Source organism: Puma concolor, chromosome D2 (genome assembly GCF_028749965.1).
Source record: "Puma concolor isolate L17-30 chromosome D2, mPumCon1.1.hap2, whole genome shotgun sequence".
Classification (NCBI taxonomy): domain Eukaryota; kingdom Metazoa; phylum Chordata; class Mammalia; order Carnivora; family Felidae; genus Puma; species Puma concolor.
The window spans coordinates 84,149,740-84,165,940 of record NC_141677.1 but is presented as its reverse complement, the minus strand read 5'-3'; the positions used below and the strand labels follow the sequence as shown (position 1 = coordinate 84,165,940).

General features: G+C 56.2%; 1 protein-coding gene across 1 annotated transcript in view; it reads right to left on the bottom strand.

Annotated features, from left to right (window-relative positions):
* PTPRE (protein tyrosine phosphatase receptor type E) overlaps nt 1–14,776 on the bottom strand; it is a 162,832-nt gene extending 148,056 nt beyond the window's left edge. The window contains exon 1 of the mRNA XM_086681174.1: nt 14,514–14,776. The gene's annotated coding sequence lies outside the window, so the exon portion shown is untranslated. The remainder of the gene's footprint in view (nt 1–14,513) is intronic.
* Nucleotides 14,777–16,201: the final 1,425 nt, after the last annotated feature.

Here is a 16,201-nt window from a genome sequence, read left to right as displayed (position 1 = left end):
TCCATGCACCTGTAGCCAAACTTCAGCAGGGAGGTGATGCAGGCTCCGACAATCAATCCTACCCAAGCCTTCGGCTCTTCGGGGTGAGTCACAGACCCAGGGACGTTTCAGAAGTGTCCGCAGAAGCCACAGCTGTGACAGGCCGGTGCCAGCAATGCCCAGGAGCTTCAGCGCCATGGACCACAGGCCACATCCTTACCAAAAGCTTCCCGCGGCTGGACTTTAATTGTGGTTGAGAGCCTCCCGGGCTCCTGCCCCCTTTCTGAACCTTGTTCTCCAGACTTCCGGTTGATTCTGAGAACTATCCAGTAACTTCTGTCCAGTTCCTTTTCTTGGTAAGTTAACCAGAGTCAGATTCGGTGGCCTCCAGCTAAAAGCCACAACCCACACACCCAAGATAATGAAAAACGAGGGTTCCTCACCAGCATGTACCCTCGGGAAAGAGCCGCTCCTTCTTCCCCACATGAAAGGGGCCAACCTGTGTGACCCACAGGACACTGCGGGGAAGACAAGATGACTTCTGAGGTCAGGTCCCAAAAGAGGTTGTGGCTTCTGCCTCGCTTCCTCTGGGATCGCTCTCTCTGGGGGAAGGCAGTTGCTGGGACAGGAAGATGCTCCCGCAGTGCTGTGGGTGGATCCCCGTGGAGGGGAACGGAGGCCTCCTGCCCCACCACCAGTGTCACTTTGCCGGTCATGGAAATGGGTCTTCTTCGAGTGCCGGCCAAGCCTGCAGGGGTGCTGGCTTCGGGCAGGTGAGGTGAGGGAGAGCCACCAATTCTGTCCCGGCGCTCGGAAAACCGCATCAGCATAGTTGACAGGAGCAGCCTCTTCTGTGCCCGGGAACGTGCATTTCCAGGAATCCCAGGGCCTCCTCCAAATGCAGACACATGGTGCCGATGGGTGAGGTGTTCTCGATCTGTTTATGCATCACAACAGCGACTCTGTCGCAAGCTCGCCTACAGTTGTACCAACATTCAGTAACTTCTAGATTGAAGAATTATGTATTACCAAGGGGGTGCCTGGGCGGCTCAGTCAGTTAAGCATCTGACTTCGGCTCGGGTCATGATCTCACGGTTCGTGGGTTCGAGCCCCGCGTTGGGCTCTGTGCTGACAGCTCAGAGACTGGAGCCTGTTTCGGATTCTGTGTCTCCCTCTCTCTCTGCCCCTCTCCTTATTGTGCTTTCTCTCTCTCTCTCTCTCTCTCTCTCTCTCACACACACACACACACACACACACACAAATAAATAAACATCAAAAAATTATGTATTACCAAGAATCTTTAGGAAAGCCCCAAGTTATGTGGGGCATGTCAATTCTTCCATGTTCCATAACCCAATGGGACCCTCTTGAACATCTGCCCAGGTTGTCCTGGGTAATCTTGAAGGTTTTATTGCTTGGGTCGTTAAATGTTCCCCAAGTACAGCGAGGGAAGGTGGGCAGAGGACAAACATACCGACGGCAGGGAGGCGGCGAAACCCCGCTGACAAAGCACAACCCACCTGCTCCCGGGTCTCAACAACATGTCGCCCACCTTCCCTTGGCCTTTCTGATGACAAATGTCATGACTGTGCCCCTGTAACTCATCCCCATTAAGAGCACAAACTCTTTCTCAATCAAAATGCTTGAGTTTGTCCTCACACCTTCCGGTAATTTGTTCAGACACCCAGTTTCCCAGAAACATCTCTGGCCTCGCACGGGGCTTAATGTGATTTTTCATGCATCTCGACACAGTGTTTAACCTCCCCCCGCCCCCCACCAAATGCACCTTGCACGTGATGTGGATATCTTGCAGCTGAAGCCTGCAGAGAAGTCACCCCCCTCCAGCCGGACAAGATCTGCTCGCTCGGATCCGCTCTGCTCATTTAAGGGGCTCAGCCCTCACCCACCAGAAATCAGGCAGCGGCAAATGAGTGCCAGGCGGTTAACCCCCAACCCCAGACTCAACCAACTCTTGCCAGAGATGCCCGGAAGTGAAATGTTTGGATACTGCATGAAAGAAAGATCGTGATGCCAACAGACGTTGTGGGGTACCTTGAGAGGACTTGGCTCAAAGCAGAAAGTCTCTACAGAGCCCTTCAAACACACTCGAAGTGATTTTCAGTCAGAAGCAAAGGGGCAAATCGTCCCATTGTCTGGTTCCTCACAGGCTTGCACTTCTCGCCCCGGGTCCCGGACAGACCCCTGAGGCAGGGCCAGGACCCAGGAGGCTGTCCCCCCAGACTGCTCATGTGATGAGGCCATCGGGCCATCCCCTTGAGACTTGGCAACCGCAGGGGGAAAATACTGGACATTTCTTGGACCAGCTTTGCTATTACTCATGTGAAAAGAATGGCATGCCAGCCGCTCTGACGGGCTAAGAACCAGCTCTCAGGGCCTCTGGCCTGGGCAGGAGCACATGGTGGGGCAGCCACGGCTGCTGGCAGAACCGCGGTCAGTGCCACTGGGGCCGGGGGCCGGGGTCACAGCACTCGCTCCACTAACTCAAGCGTCCCCAGCGGACGGGAAGGACGGAGAGCTCAGTGGGGTCTGGGGTTCTGGAAGAAGAGGCCTTGGTGGTATTTGTGGGTGGGAAAACAAGAGTAGGGTGGGTGGGAAGATGGGAGCCAGGGAGAGAGCTGGGGGGAGGGCAGGCCCCGACCGCAGCCGCTCTGTGTGATGCTGCTGCCCAGCCCCCTTGGCCTGAGTCCAGTCTCCTCTGTACGCTGTAGTCAGGAGCAGACTCACAGGGACCACACGGACTCCGAGACAGATTTCGTCCTGTGCTGCTCGTAGCTCAGTCATCAAAGCCTAAGTAGCAGCAGGGCCTCTAACGAACACACGCCCGGCAGGGTCCACACAGAAGGGAAGTGGGACCCACACAGTTCCCAGCAGGAAAGGCCTTCCCGGTCCCCTGTGGGGACCTCAGGGCCTCAGGGCCACCCACGATGACTGTCCCCGGCCCGCACACCACACACGGTCTCCAGAGCAAGGCTGAGCTGGGCACTGCTGGCTTTTCAGGGGAATCTCAGGGGCAGATGGACAGAAAGACAGGGACACCCAGGCCCCAGGTAAAGGACACAGGGCAGGACCCGTGGATTTTGTTCCTCACTGAAGCCTCAGCATCTGGTAGGTCTCCCATTAGTATCTGTTGAATGAATGAATGAATGAACAAACGAACGAATGAAAGGGCTGTGTAAATGACCACGCCCGCAGCTCCCAAGGTCCCAGCATCAGCCGACAGAAATTTGACATCAGCTCTCTTATTTGGTTCAGGTCATGATCTCGCAGTTCACGAGTTTGAGCCCCGCATCGCGCTCTGTGCTGACAGCACGGAGCCTGGAGCCTGCTTCGGATTCTGGGTCTCCCTCTCTCTCTGCCTTCCCCTGCCTGCTCGCTCTCTCTCTCTCGCTCTCTCAAAAATAAACATTAATTTTTGTTTTTTTAAAGCAACCCTCTGAGGGGCACCGGGGTGGCTCAGTCCGTTGAGCGACCGACCGACTCTTGATTTCGGCTCAGGTCATGATCTCACGGTTCATGACTTCCAGCCCCGCCCAGGACTCCGTGCTGACCCCGTGGAGCCTGCTGGGATTCTCTCTCTCTGCCCCTTCCCCTGCTCGTGCTCGCTCTCTTGCTTTCTCAAAACAAATAAACTTAAAAAAAGCAACCCTTTGAACTGACCGAAGCCGCTAACACCAGGTGGCGGACTAGTCTGGCAGCTGCCCGCCTGGACAGAAGGGACAAGCCTCTCTTGGTCAAGGCACTCGGGTGGCAGTTCTGTGCGTCTGCAGGCTTGGTGGCTCTGGGGGGTGGGGGTGGCGGGGAGGGGGGGTTAAAATGATACTAGGTCACAGAAAAGGGGTAAGGGATGCTCCTCCTGTCTGCCCGGTCCAGCCACCAACCTGGACAGAAGGGAGGGGCCCCGCCCGTGTGCAGTGCGGGGGTTCACGCAACCTTCCCCGGAGGCTGCACCCCAGCCTCGGCCCCAGCCAGTTCTGAGGCTTCTCCGCCCGCCAAGACGCCAGGCCGCTAAAGGAAGCATAATCTCCCCAAAACTTGTACAAATCACTGCTATAGAGAAAAGACAACAACGGAATCCATCACAAAGCAGAATAACCTGAATCGATGCCTTTGATCTCCGCACGGCCCTGACCGTCCATTCAGGGGATGCATTTCAACATGACAAATAAAAAATCATTCGCTAAACAAAACCACGCTACACACGGCACATACACCTGCAACGGCCTTCTAAAATACACCTGGAAGCCAGTTTCCAGGCGGGAACCACACCCAAGGAGAACAGGCCGGCGTGACCTAGGCCGAGGGGACAAGAGATAGGTGCAGAGCAGTGAGGTCTCGCCTTCCGGTCCCGCTCAGGGTCGGGATGCACCTCCAGCCAAACAGACAGGTGAGGTGCTTTCGCCTCCTGGAAGCAGGCAAGGGGCCTCCACGTCCTGAGACCCTGCCACACGGACGGTGCAGACACGGCAGGACGAAGGGGTCAGCCCACCAAGGCGGCCAGAACAGGAAAAGAGGCTCATCTGGGTCAGGACAATGGTTCCCGGGGCAGAGGCTGTGACCCTGGGCCAGTCCCAGGCTCCACATTACAGCTGGCCACCCGCTCAGACTCCACGAGGGCGGTCAAATTGTTCGCCAAACCTCAGAGAAACCATCTGAAGCGAAAAGGTACGAGTGGCTTTGGTTTTTGGTAAACTGGAAGACTTGTGCAGAAAACATATTTTTGGTCACCTAAAAACGTACGAGGATGGTTATTAAGAAATACCTAGAGGGGCGCCTGGGTGGCTCAGTTGGTTAAGCTCAGGTCACAATCTCGTGGTTTGTGAGTTTGAGCCACACGTCAGGCTCTGTGCTGACAGCTTGGAGCCCGGAGCCTGCTTCAGATTCTGTGTCTCTCTCTCTGCCCCTCCCCACCTTGCACTCTGTCTCTGTCTCTCTCAAAAGCAAACATTAAAATAGGGGCACCTGGGTGACTCAGTCGGTTGAGCGTCTGACTTCTGCTCAGGTTACGATCTCGCAGTTCGTGGGTTCAAGCCCCACGTCGGGCTCTGTGCTGACAGCTCGGAGCCTGGAGCTGCTTCTGATTCTGTGTTTCCCTCTCTCTCTGCCCCTCCCCCCATTGAACTCTGCCACTCTAAAAAATAAATAAAATATTAAAAAATAAAGAAAAAACTGAAAGTGATTAAATGCCTTTTCTTCTTTTATTTGATGATAATAAATTTAAGAGGTTGCTTTCCAGTGTGCAATGAATTCAGTTTCCTGAGCACAAATGTACAGCTGAATTGCCAAGTCCTGTGTCAGTCCTGGGGACTGCTCTGCACAGAAAGGTTGCCAGGATCCAGCTTGACTGTACAATGAAGGGAGAAAACGGATATTTAATGCAATGGGGGCTAGGCCATCATCTAGGACCACCGTGACTTTCGAGGATGTTTTACCAGCCAGAGAACCCTCAGTAAAACTTCCTTCCCCCAGAATGGAAGACAGAACTGTGATTCCCACTTGGTCCAGGTCACTGGAGTTTGGAGGAAGGCTCGTGCTCGTCGAGAAATCGGCAAAGAGGCTCGACCAGGGTCAGAAACTCCTCCAGTCGCTCCTGCTGTAACTGTGTGACTTTCCCCCCACTCTGCCAGGATGCTTGGCAGACTGGAGCCACCCGGTCGTAAGTCAGCCGTCCCCTGGATATGGTGTGCATCAGGGACCACGGCTCCTTCTGCCTGTCCCCCAGAGGAGCAAAGTCCACCCCTTTGATAACACATTGTTTCATATGGATTTTCTCCATTGGAAACGGAAATTTAAATGTGGTGCTCCAAGTTCTGAGATCCGTAAGGCAAGAGTTGTGGGTGCCTGAGAGGGAGCAGGTGACTCCCAGTTTGGACGTGTCAGAGGCCAATGATAACCGGCCACATTGAGCTTCATAAGCCCATTCTTACCCCACATCCTGGGAGAGCTGGCTCTCCCAATGACACAGCCATAATTTAATGACCGATTCCATGTTACTGTATTGGGAATACTGCCCGATACCCATGAATGTTCTCTGTAACCGAAGTTTTCATAAGACGACAATAGAACAGATAGCACAGTGAAGCACTGACATTGTCACGGCCACTCTGAAGATGAAACTCCCACCGGACAGACCATTTCTAGTAGAGTCAGCCACCTGTATTCAAGAGGTCCATTTGGCTCTGCTAAGGCACCTCAAACGCAGCCCGCAATCTGAGGCCGTCATCATCTCTTAGATATGTGTCTGGCCCGGATGTATGTCGTCTCCTCAGTCGAAAACTGTGGGGCTTTGGTCAGGCAGGATTTTCTGGAAACCGTAAACACCAAACCAAACCCAAAAAACCTGTGTGCCCACATGCAGTTTTCCACGAATGAACCCATCTATATTCTTCTTCGGAATCTCAAAGGCGGCCATGATCCGAATCTCAAAGGCAGCCATGATCCGAATCTCAAAGGCGGCCATGATCTCAAACGGGTTCAGAACTGTTGATCCATCAAGTGGACCCACACTCCTCAATGGCTTTCAAAAGCTTGGAGAAAATCTCAGATGCTCCAGGCCTCTTGTCTCTTCCCGTCCATCCCTGGGCTCCAGCTCCACCCACACACCCTCCCCAGACAGAACAGGCTACTTCTCACTGCTGGGCAAGCACATGGAAGGCCGTCCATCTGGAATGTTCTAGACGTGTTGGCTGCCAGGAATACATCCTTGGAAACCAAGCCTGTTCTCTCCGGTGAAGCCCCTCTAGGACTCCCTCTGCAGCCAGCGTTACATTTAACACACCCTGGAAGTGATGCATTCTGCCTCCCACAGACGCAGAGCACCCACAGGGCAGGTGCCATGACTTTTTTTGCTAACTCCAGTACAAAAACAGAGCACGTATGCTGTGGGTACCCAATAAACGTTTAACATTCCTGTCTCTTCTCAATGACCTTACAGACTTGTAAACACTGCACGTATTTGATGAAAACCAAGAAATATCCTTTGAAAGAATATCGTTGGCTAGCTCAGAGCGGGCCTAGCTTGGCACGGTGTGGTACCAAATTATTAAATTTCTGGCTTTTGCATTCTTATATTACATTGGGCCAAAATCAGGCTTTTGCTCAAAGGAATCTAAACGGGTGGACGGATAACATCTCCAAGAGATGACTGAACTTTAGCTGATGCTTGCCACATTAGCAAAAAGTAATTTATTGAATTACTGATGCACTTAATAAAGTATTGCCACAAGCTTGGGGAGACAGAATGCTGAGTCAGCCTGGCTTCAAAATTAAGGATGGGGCTGGGCTACTGTTTCAAAGTATCTTTACATCCAGTACTTAACCATTCGGCTGTTTATGAAACCAAGGCTCCTCCGGGAGCCAGAAAAACCATATCCTGAAAAAAACGAACTAACAAACAAAAAAGCGTTAATGATAAGAAATTGATTTGACTGGTAACCATGCAGGTTTTGAGGTGATTTGAAATGACAGCAGCAAAGGCCAGTTTCATTAACGGGTGTCATAGTTCAGCCAAGATCGCATAGGGGCTTGTTCGTACCTAGTTCAGAAGCTGGAATATTTCTCCCTCTTTGGAAGATCATTTACATGTTTTCTACTCATTAAAGCAAGTAGAGCCCGAAGGCAGCATTTTGTTAGCCCAAATGGAGTTCCCGGAGATCCGTGCACGTAATACAGAGACACAAGTTTTCTGGCTTTTTGTTCGTTCACTCTGGTTTTCTCCTGTAACCGTGGGGGACGACAGGTCCTGTGTCAGAGACTCCCAGGGCCTGGCTCTGAATATTAGCTCCATATGCTGACGCCACCAGCCATGCCACCCTTTTGCCCTCTGAAACTGTCCCAGGCCACACGTCTCGGCCACACGTGTCCAGAATCCCCGGCTCCCACCCGGGGTTTAAAGGGAAAGCGGAGGCAGCCTCAGATGACAAATCCTGGAAGAAAAAACACGTTAGTGTCTGAGAGTCTGTGTGTGTGTCTCTCTCTGTGTCTCTGACTCTGACTCTGTTTCTCTCTCTCCTCTCTTACTTTCTCTTCTGTATGTACCACAGTGGAGAAGTACGCTGAGGACAGGAAACGTCTGGAAAGAAACACGAACATTTGTAGGAACAGATGCTTGGCTTAGCTTAATTCACTAGCACTCATTTCTGGAATCTAGAAAATCAGCAGAGCATTCCGAAGGGAAGATCTATTTGTCTCCATGGCGGGACACGGGGTCCCCAAAGGCCCATCCCCTCTCACCTCAAAAAGAGCCCTGCCTTTCACTGCAAGTGGGTTTTGTTACACGTTTGCTCTTCTCCTCCTCTGTCTCCTTAAACCCTTCACCCCAAGCCCCCCCCCAGGAAGCGAGTCAGCCCTAGAACTCAAACGTGAGAGCCCACACTGAAGACACAGCCCTTCTCACCGAGGGATTTCCACCTGTGCTGGATTTCAAACAACAAAATAAAAGCTTTATCCCATGACGAGAACCCAGACGAGCAGACTGCTAGGGGAGGTGGGCATAGGCCTCGGGGCCGTGACATCAGATCGGACAAGTGGGTGTCCACCTTTGAAGCCGGCCTTTTGAACTAGAGAAGAAAGGAAGACAAGAGCGCCCGAAGTTTAATGAGGAACCTGCCGGGGCAGGACCTTCCACTCGCCCGGGCTCTGCTCCAGCGGGGGCACCCCCACCCCCCCACCCCCAGGGCACTCAAGTGTGTTGGCGAAGGAGTCCGGGCCAGGTCTGCTGAGAGCCAATGGAAGAGACTCGCGAAAGTCCTACTACACAGACATAGCCTGAAAACTGCAAAGTCCTTTTGGAATAGGAAACAACATAAAAAGGCTGCGTTCAAGGGTCACTTTGAATAATACATTGTAATCAAGTAGTTATGTGATGGGACATTCTGAAATCTTGGTTGAGGAGAAGAATGGAACTCATTTGCACCCCCCCCCCCCCCCCCCCCGGTACAAAAATCGGTCACTAACGTTCAGCTAGAAACGTCCAAATAGATTTACAGGCACTGATAACTGGAAAATTATGTCTGCGTTTATAGAATGGGAATTAAGTGACTTGCCCTGAGGACAAAGCGAATGTGGCAGGAGAGAAATCCGAGCCCAGATTATGCCAATCCTTGGACTGAAGGCCAGCCACCCCCTTGACTCCCGGGCACAGGAAAAGGCCACTGACCGGTTTGGCAGGCACTACACTGGGCTCCCTACACGTGACCTCAGTCCAGCCGCACGCCAACCCCGTCTGGGAAGTGTCACTGTCCTCATTAGAGAGACCAGAAAACACTGGGAAAGGGTCAGTCACTTGTCCAAAGCTTCCGTGCCATGAGTCTCAGTCTGACCCCGCCTCTCTGCTCCACAGTCTGTGCTCCGAGCTCGGTGCTGAAAAAGTAAAACCCTCGCTGGGAGTGCCCTCTACAAGCAGCCTCTTCCGCTGCCCCTGCCTGGCTCCCACTCAGGACTATCATTTGCTTCCTCCAATGTCTACACTTCACTTACAAGAGCTGGATGTCCTGTGAGCCCCAGGCATCGCACAGGCGTCCCCCCATCCCCAGAGAGGACCACGCAGCCACACGCATGTCTCGGGAACACGGCTGCAGCCTGGACACTCGTTCCGCCATGAGCCCACCTACTGGGTCAAATTCCGTGTTGCCGGCACCCCAGCCTGGGGCCCGCCCAAGTTTTCCTATCCATTCTCATTCTTCACCCAAGAAACACTGACATCAAAACACCTAACCAAAACACTTGAGAATTTTAGCGCATAATCAAGGGTCTTTTTTTTTCCCCCCTTCCTCACCTCCTGATGGAGTTTTTATTTGCTTCCGGGTGTAAGAAGACTTTTTCACCCTTTTGGTTTTCTCATGTAAGATGCACGAATGGGCTATATTAATTGGAAAGATATTTGTATTGGAAAGATATTTTTAAGATAGACAGCCTTTAAAAGTACTTATTTGGTTCCTATTTCGATAGGAATCGATATAAAAGTTGTTTTTCTGAAACACGGCGTTGAAATTTTTCTATTTCGTAAGCGTGATCAGCCCTTTTGAAGTATTTATGTAGTTGAAAGAAAGGCATTATACCCACATTTCTGGCTCGGAGCCGGGTGCTGTTCAAGTTCAAAGAGGCTGTGAACCACATCAAAACTCCCTGAGTACAACACCTGGATGGGGCAGACTTTGACTAATGACATTTGGGGAACAGCAGCGAGACCAAGAGAAGAAATGAAAGCTGGCTTAGTAAGCCCTGAACTAGGAATCTCCGTGCCCGTGTCCGGCAGAAGCCCCCCACGCTGTGCACCTGTGTTTGCTGGAGAAGTTAGTAAAATTCAGTGAGACCCCATCACCTCGGATGTGGCTGGTCCAAAACCCCAAGCAGCTGGAGTATTACCCAGCACCCTGCTCCGGGGGCAAAACTCCAGATGACAAAGTAACGAGAGGGCTAACCCTCCAAGATACATCTGTGGCGTGTCTGGGGTCCGTATTCGAAACAAAAGCGCGCCCACTGTGCCCACGGGCCACATCCTACTTTATGGAGACCCGGTACCCAGAGCGGAGACAGGCGTGGCTGAAGGGACGAGCCAAGAACCGGAGGCAGCCGGGGCCCTGGATCCGATCCGATCGCGCACATTCGGCGGTGCTGCCTCCACCGGCTGGGGACAGGGTGAGACCGCTCGGGGCACTGGCGCTCGGAGGGGCTCAGAGACGGCCCGGTGCCACACTTCCCTCTGCGGAGGTAAGAAATGCTAAGTCCTGAGCGTGTCGGGGGCAGTCCACAGCTCCACGGTTTACGTGTTCTAGTCCACAAGCCGTTCCAGTTCTAGATCCGGGATCTAGACCCTGGACGCACACACCCGGCTCCAGCCCACAGTACGTCCTGGTGCGGGTTTGGCTCACTCGTGCGTTGTCCCACCCACAGACTGGCTTAATTCAGTCCACGAGCACAGGTCAACACGCAAGAACCACCTCTCTGCCTCACAGACCACTCTTAACCCCGCAGCGTCAATGGAGCGCGTTGAAGAACGGGCTTGTTCTTGGAGCACAGGGAAGCGGCGACGTCACGAGAGTAAAATACTTCATCACACAACGTTCACATCATCCGCCGGATTATCACCAAAAAATGAAGTTACCTAGCATGTCACACCTTACCGATCTGGCCCAGCGCTTCGGATGGCGAGCGAGATGTATCTGTTAATACGAGTTGTGACTCGGTTAATTCACTCCTTCAGACGTCGCTGGTTCTTTTACCGCACGCAGGGCACAACTTCAGGTGTTGTAGCCCGGCCCAGTTTACTGGGTGCCAGTCATCTGCCTTGCGCTTTCCACGTATCATCTGCCACCCTCAAAACCGCTCCCATTCTATGGAGGAGAACACCGAGGTGTCAATTTGGAAGAGCTCAGCCGAGGTCACAGCTGAGCCAGGATTTATGTAAATCCATACCTGAACTCAAAGCCCAAACTCTCAGAGACACATCCTCTACCCTAGAAGCACTGACCACCTGGTAGACGAGATAAACTATTTGGACAGGCCCACTGGAAATCAAAATAGGGTCTGATAAGTGCTCCAGAACAGGTAGAGTTAACCTTCTGTGGAACTGAAAGAGAGAGAGATTTTTCTTAGGTAGAGGGGTCAGGAAGGCTGTGGGGAGCCCTGAGGCATTTGAAGTGGGTTGTGAGGTATGAGTAGCAGTCCCTCAAGATGGAGACAGAGGAGAAGGAGATTCAGAGCAGGCGTGGAGCAAGGGTCTACCTCCGAGGCTCTGGAAAGCACGGCAGTGCCCTCAGGGAGTGGCGAGCCATGGGTTCACTAGGACGCACCTGCCAAAGAAGAACTGGAAATGCTCGTGAAGCTCACAGTTTCCTCCTTAGTGATAATCAAATATTAAGAAGGCCAGTCTTGATCCCAATGGATACATCCGTTCCTGTTTCGACAGCAGGCGCTCTGAGGGTGGAACTCCAGTGCAGGGACGAGGAGGGCTGCCTCGGTGTCCCCTCACTGCTCCCAAGCCTGCCTCCTCAGGGGGTCATCTGGAGTCTCTGTGGTCCAGCCCCGTCCACAGCAGGTGCGTTCGGCATCACCAGAAGAACTGGCGATGTGACCAGCCCAATCTACCCCAGCAGGATGTTGTGGCCGCCTACCAGCCCCGCTGACGCCCACTGAGAAGACACGAATTCACCTGCTTCAGAAGATGGGCTCCTAAAACGTTTCACTTCCTCATGGGTTCATGTGCCCGATGACAGTTATGACCAGCCCACTGTCAGGTGCTTGGCTGGATGCTGAGGGTACAACATCGTCCGCAGGGAAACTACAATCCAGCCTCTCTTTCCATGGCGGTGGGCAGGCTGGTGCCATCAGACGGGTAAGGAAAACAGGCGGACAGTGTTGGGCTGGTGGGGGCGGAGGATCAGAGGTCTGACTTGGGGAACCTCGAGCTGGGGCACTGATATTCCGGGAGAAATGTCACGGGGGCAGCCGGGAAGGAGAACTGCCGAGGGGCGGTCTGGACTAGAAACTCCCCTCTGACCTGCAAGGAGGGAGTCTGATAAAAGGGGGCAGCCTGGGCTGCGATGACCTCAGTGGACACAGAGCCAAGCGGACCCACGGAGGCGCAGTGTGAAGGAGGCCTAGGTTTTGACCAACTGAAATTTGTATTTCGGCTTCATCACTAACCACCCGGCAAATGCCGTGGATTCCTCAGGCATCCGCCCCTCCGACGCGCCTTCCCCCGCGGCTGCGGCGGCCACTCTCGGGATGGGTGGTTTGCACACGCTTTTGAGAAGTGGCCTCTGTGCACAGCATGGGGACCAGGCCACGCTGCTTCCGGCTCACTCCGGGCCTCCCAGGGGCCCCAGGGACTGTAATTCCGTCATCCACTTCCCACACTGACTCAGCTCCGGGGGGAGGGGGAGTGGGGGGGGGCGATGCCATAGATTTTGATATGTTTTCAATCTAAAACCTTCCCTTCTGTAGGGACAAAACCAGCTCCTGGCTCACGTCAACACAAGGGGAGTCTAGGGTTGTTGTTGTTGTTGTTTTCCTTGCGGGGGCGGGGGGTATCACTCACCCCAGCGATGGAAGACCTCTGTCCCTGGGGTCACAGTCAGAGGCACAGCCAAGTCTGAGAAGGGCCGGGTGGCCTACAGGCTCCTGACTGAGAACACAGACCCATCTCTTGGGCCTGGTCCACATCACCAGCTGGCCTTTTCCTCCCTGAAGGCCTAGAGCTTGTGCTCAGGGAGCACACACCCCTGACGCTATTTGCACACAAAGCTCTGCCCCATCTCAGCGAGGTCGAGGGAGAGCGCAGTCAGGAGCTGGCCGTAGCCACCCACGCCACCAGCACCCCTCCCCCACCTCCCCATCGAGGCCCTCCTTGGGCTTATTGCACGGGTTTGGGAGAGACGCTCTCCCCTCCCTGCCCCCTCCACTCACACTTTGGATGGGCGTGGGTCTTTATTTCACAGAGACAGAATTTCACCCATCATGGAGACACAAAGACCTCCAGGCACTCTGGGTCAAGGGGCACCCGGGGTCAAGAGCGGACTGAACAGGGAGGCCGTGATTTCTAAACCAAGCCACCAGCAGCATTCAACTCAACAGCCTTCCACGGGAAAACACAAGCACAGGGCCACGTTCTTCTTTCCTTGAGTTTCCTGCGTTGAAACTCGGCTAGAGTGGTCCTGATTCAAGACAAATTAATATAATTGGGCAAGCATAACGTTAACCTTTCTGGAAAGGCTGGCCACGCCAGGAAGGAATTTAGGCCAGGTCCAGCACGGTCTGGCAGGGCTTGGCTCTGCGTCTCTCCCCGTGGGTCTGCCAGCCGTCCCCAGTCGGGGCCCCCGAGCCCGCAGGCGTGGCACCGCGCTGACCTCCGGTCCAGGCGCTCTGACAGGTCACCGCACCGCCACTGCGGATCCTGGCAGTCCTGCCTGGGCCCGCCCGGCCTGCCCGCCGCCGGGGGTGTCCCCGCGGCACCTCTGGGAGCCCTCCGGCCATCCACGCTCCCCTCCCTGCCAAGGCGAGGGCGCGGGACCCTCGGGGCGGCACCCGCACGGCGGCCCGCGCCCCTCCCAGAGTTGGCGCAACTCCGAGTCACTTTCTCACAAGGCTCCCGTCTCCAAGCCTGCATCGTGTGGCCCTCCACACACCCCGTGGGACCCCCTCTCGGTCTCGCCCGCTTTCACCTACGTCCCTGTCGCCGACCCACGGCACTGTCGCCACCCGCAGACACGCGCTCCGGGTGCGGGTTTCCCGAGAGGGAGCGCGGGAGCCGCCGAGGTGGTGGCCAAGTTGGGCGGGGGGGAGGGGAGGGGTCCGAGGCGCCGAGGCCGGGGTCGCGCCGTCCCCAGCCGCCGGCACCCGGCGCGCCGCGGGGCCGCTGGGGACCCGGCTCCGAGACCCGGCGCCCGGGCGCGGCCCCTCCCTCCCGCCGCGGCGGCCCAGGCGGCGTCCCCGGCCTGTTCCGACCGCCCCGGTCGCGCGGTCCCCGGAGGGGCGCACGGCCCCCGCCCGCACCCCGCGCGCGCGCGCGCGCTCACCTCGGGGGGGCCGGTCCGGTCGCGCCGATCGCGCCGCCGCGGCGGCTCCGCATCTCCCGGGCGCCCGCCCGCCGCCCTCCGGGGCGCCCCTCGGTCCCCGCCGGCGCCAAGGAGGGTCGTGGGGACGCGCGGAGGCCGCGGGGTCCGGGCGCCGCCGGCGCAGCCTCCAGCCGCCCGCAGCCGAGCAGGAAATTTGCCGGGTCCCGCCGCCTCCTCCGCTCGCGCTCGGGCTCGGGCTCGGGCTCGGGCTCGGGCTCCGGCTCGGGCTCGGGCTCCGCGGCGGGGGCGGGGGCCGGCGCAGCGAGGAGCGGGGGCGACGCCTGCCGTCCGGCGCGGGGAGCGCACCACGGGCGCCAGCCCCACCTGGAGGCGCCCCGCCGCGCTCGCTGGACGTCCGTCTTCCCAGGCTGGCGCCCCTTCCGGGGAGAGACCCTGGCCGGGGTCGGGGTGGGGGGCCACTGCCCGGAGCCGCGCGCCCACCGACGGGGATAGGTGTGACGGGCGCTCTTCCGCGCGGGAAAGGCCCTTCCTACCCCGCCTTGGCCCTGGGCACCGGGAAGTGACCTGGCTGGGGACACGCTTTGGGTCACGCAGGGGGTACAAGGGAGCGCGCGGCACCCTGTACCGCTTCTGGTTCCGAGAAGTACAGAGAGAGCCCGGAAAATCTCCCGAGCCGGCGTCCTCCTCGCTGAAGAGGGGATGGGGTCACCACCTGGTTGGTGAGGGGCTTGGTGGTCCAGGAGGCAGAGCCTGGCAAAGGGAAACCCACCTACACGGAGGAAGAAGCCGCTGCCAGGCAGGGTCGGGACCTGCTGCTCTCGGGGACTGCTCTCCAGGCGACCTGCTGTGCGCTATGTAGGGAGGTGGCAGAGTCACGGGCGTTCCAATCCGGAGGGCAGAAAGGATACAGGCAACATCATTGCGGTTCCAAGCTTGCTCCAAGACCTGGCCTTCCTGAGGGAGATTGCATCCCTGCCGTGGGGACCTCACTGCTCCGGGTTTGTGAATGCGGGAACCAACTGGAGAAGGTGGCAGTGAGGTCACAGATCCCGACCTTGCATCATAGCCCCCAGGCGACGCCTGGGGCAGTAGGGGCTGTTGCCCACAGAGCTGTCGACCCCAAAGACTGAGGAGGGATGGGGCACCTGCTGGCTGAGACCAGTTGACCTGCCCAGAGTAAAGCTTGCCTTGCACAGGAGGTAAAGAGGGTGCGACAGTGGAGATCTTGAACTCCGCTTCCCCTTCCTGTCCTGCCCCCACTGTGCCTGGGGGATCCGGTCCCACTCCAGGGCTCCCTCCACCATCCGTATGCAGAAGACTCAAATAAAGGAGAGCTTCTCCACAAAGCTTTGTCCCTTCTCCCGCCATCTCAGGCCAGTCTTGCTCTGACTCAGCCTCTCCACGAGCATCCCCGTCTCTACCTCTCCCCCCACCTCGGATTCGCCTCTGCCTGACATCTCGGCTGCTCTGGGCCCTCACCCCTGCGCCCCTTCCCTGTTGGAGCCCAGCTCTTCCCCACCCGGGCTGTTCCCCTCTGCCCCCGGAAAATCGCCTGGCACTCCCGTCCTCTGCTACTCTCTCTGAGATGTACCCATTGGTCTGATGTCCGTCATTCTGGTCAGCCACTAGCCCCCCACCCCGCCCCGATCACATCGGGGCTTTGAGCCCCCAAGACGGTCTGTGCCATG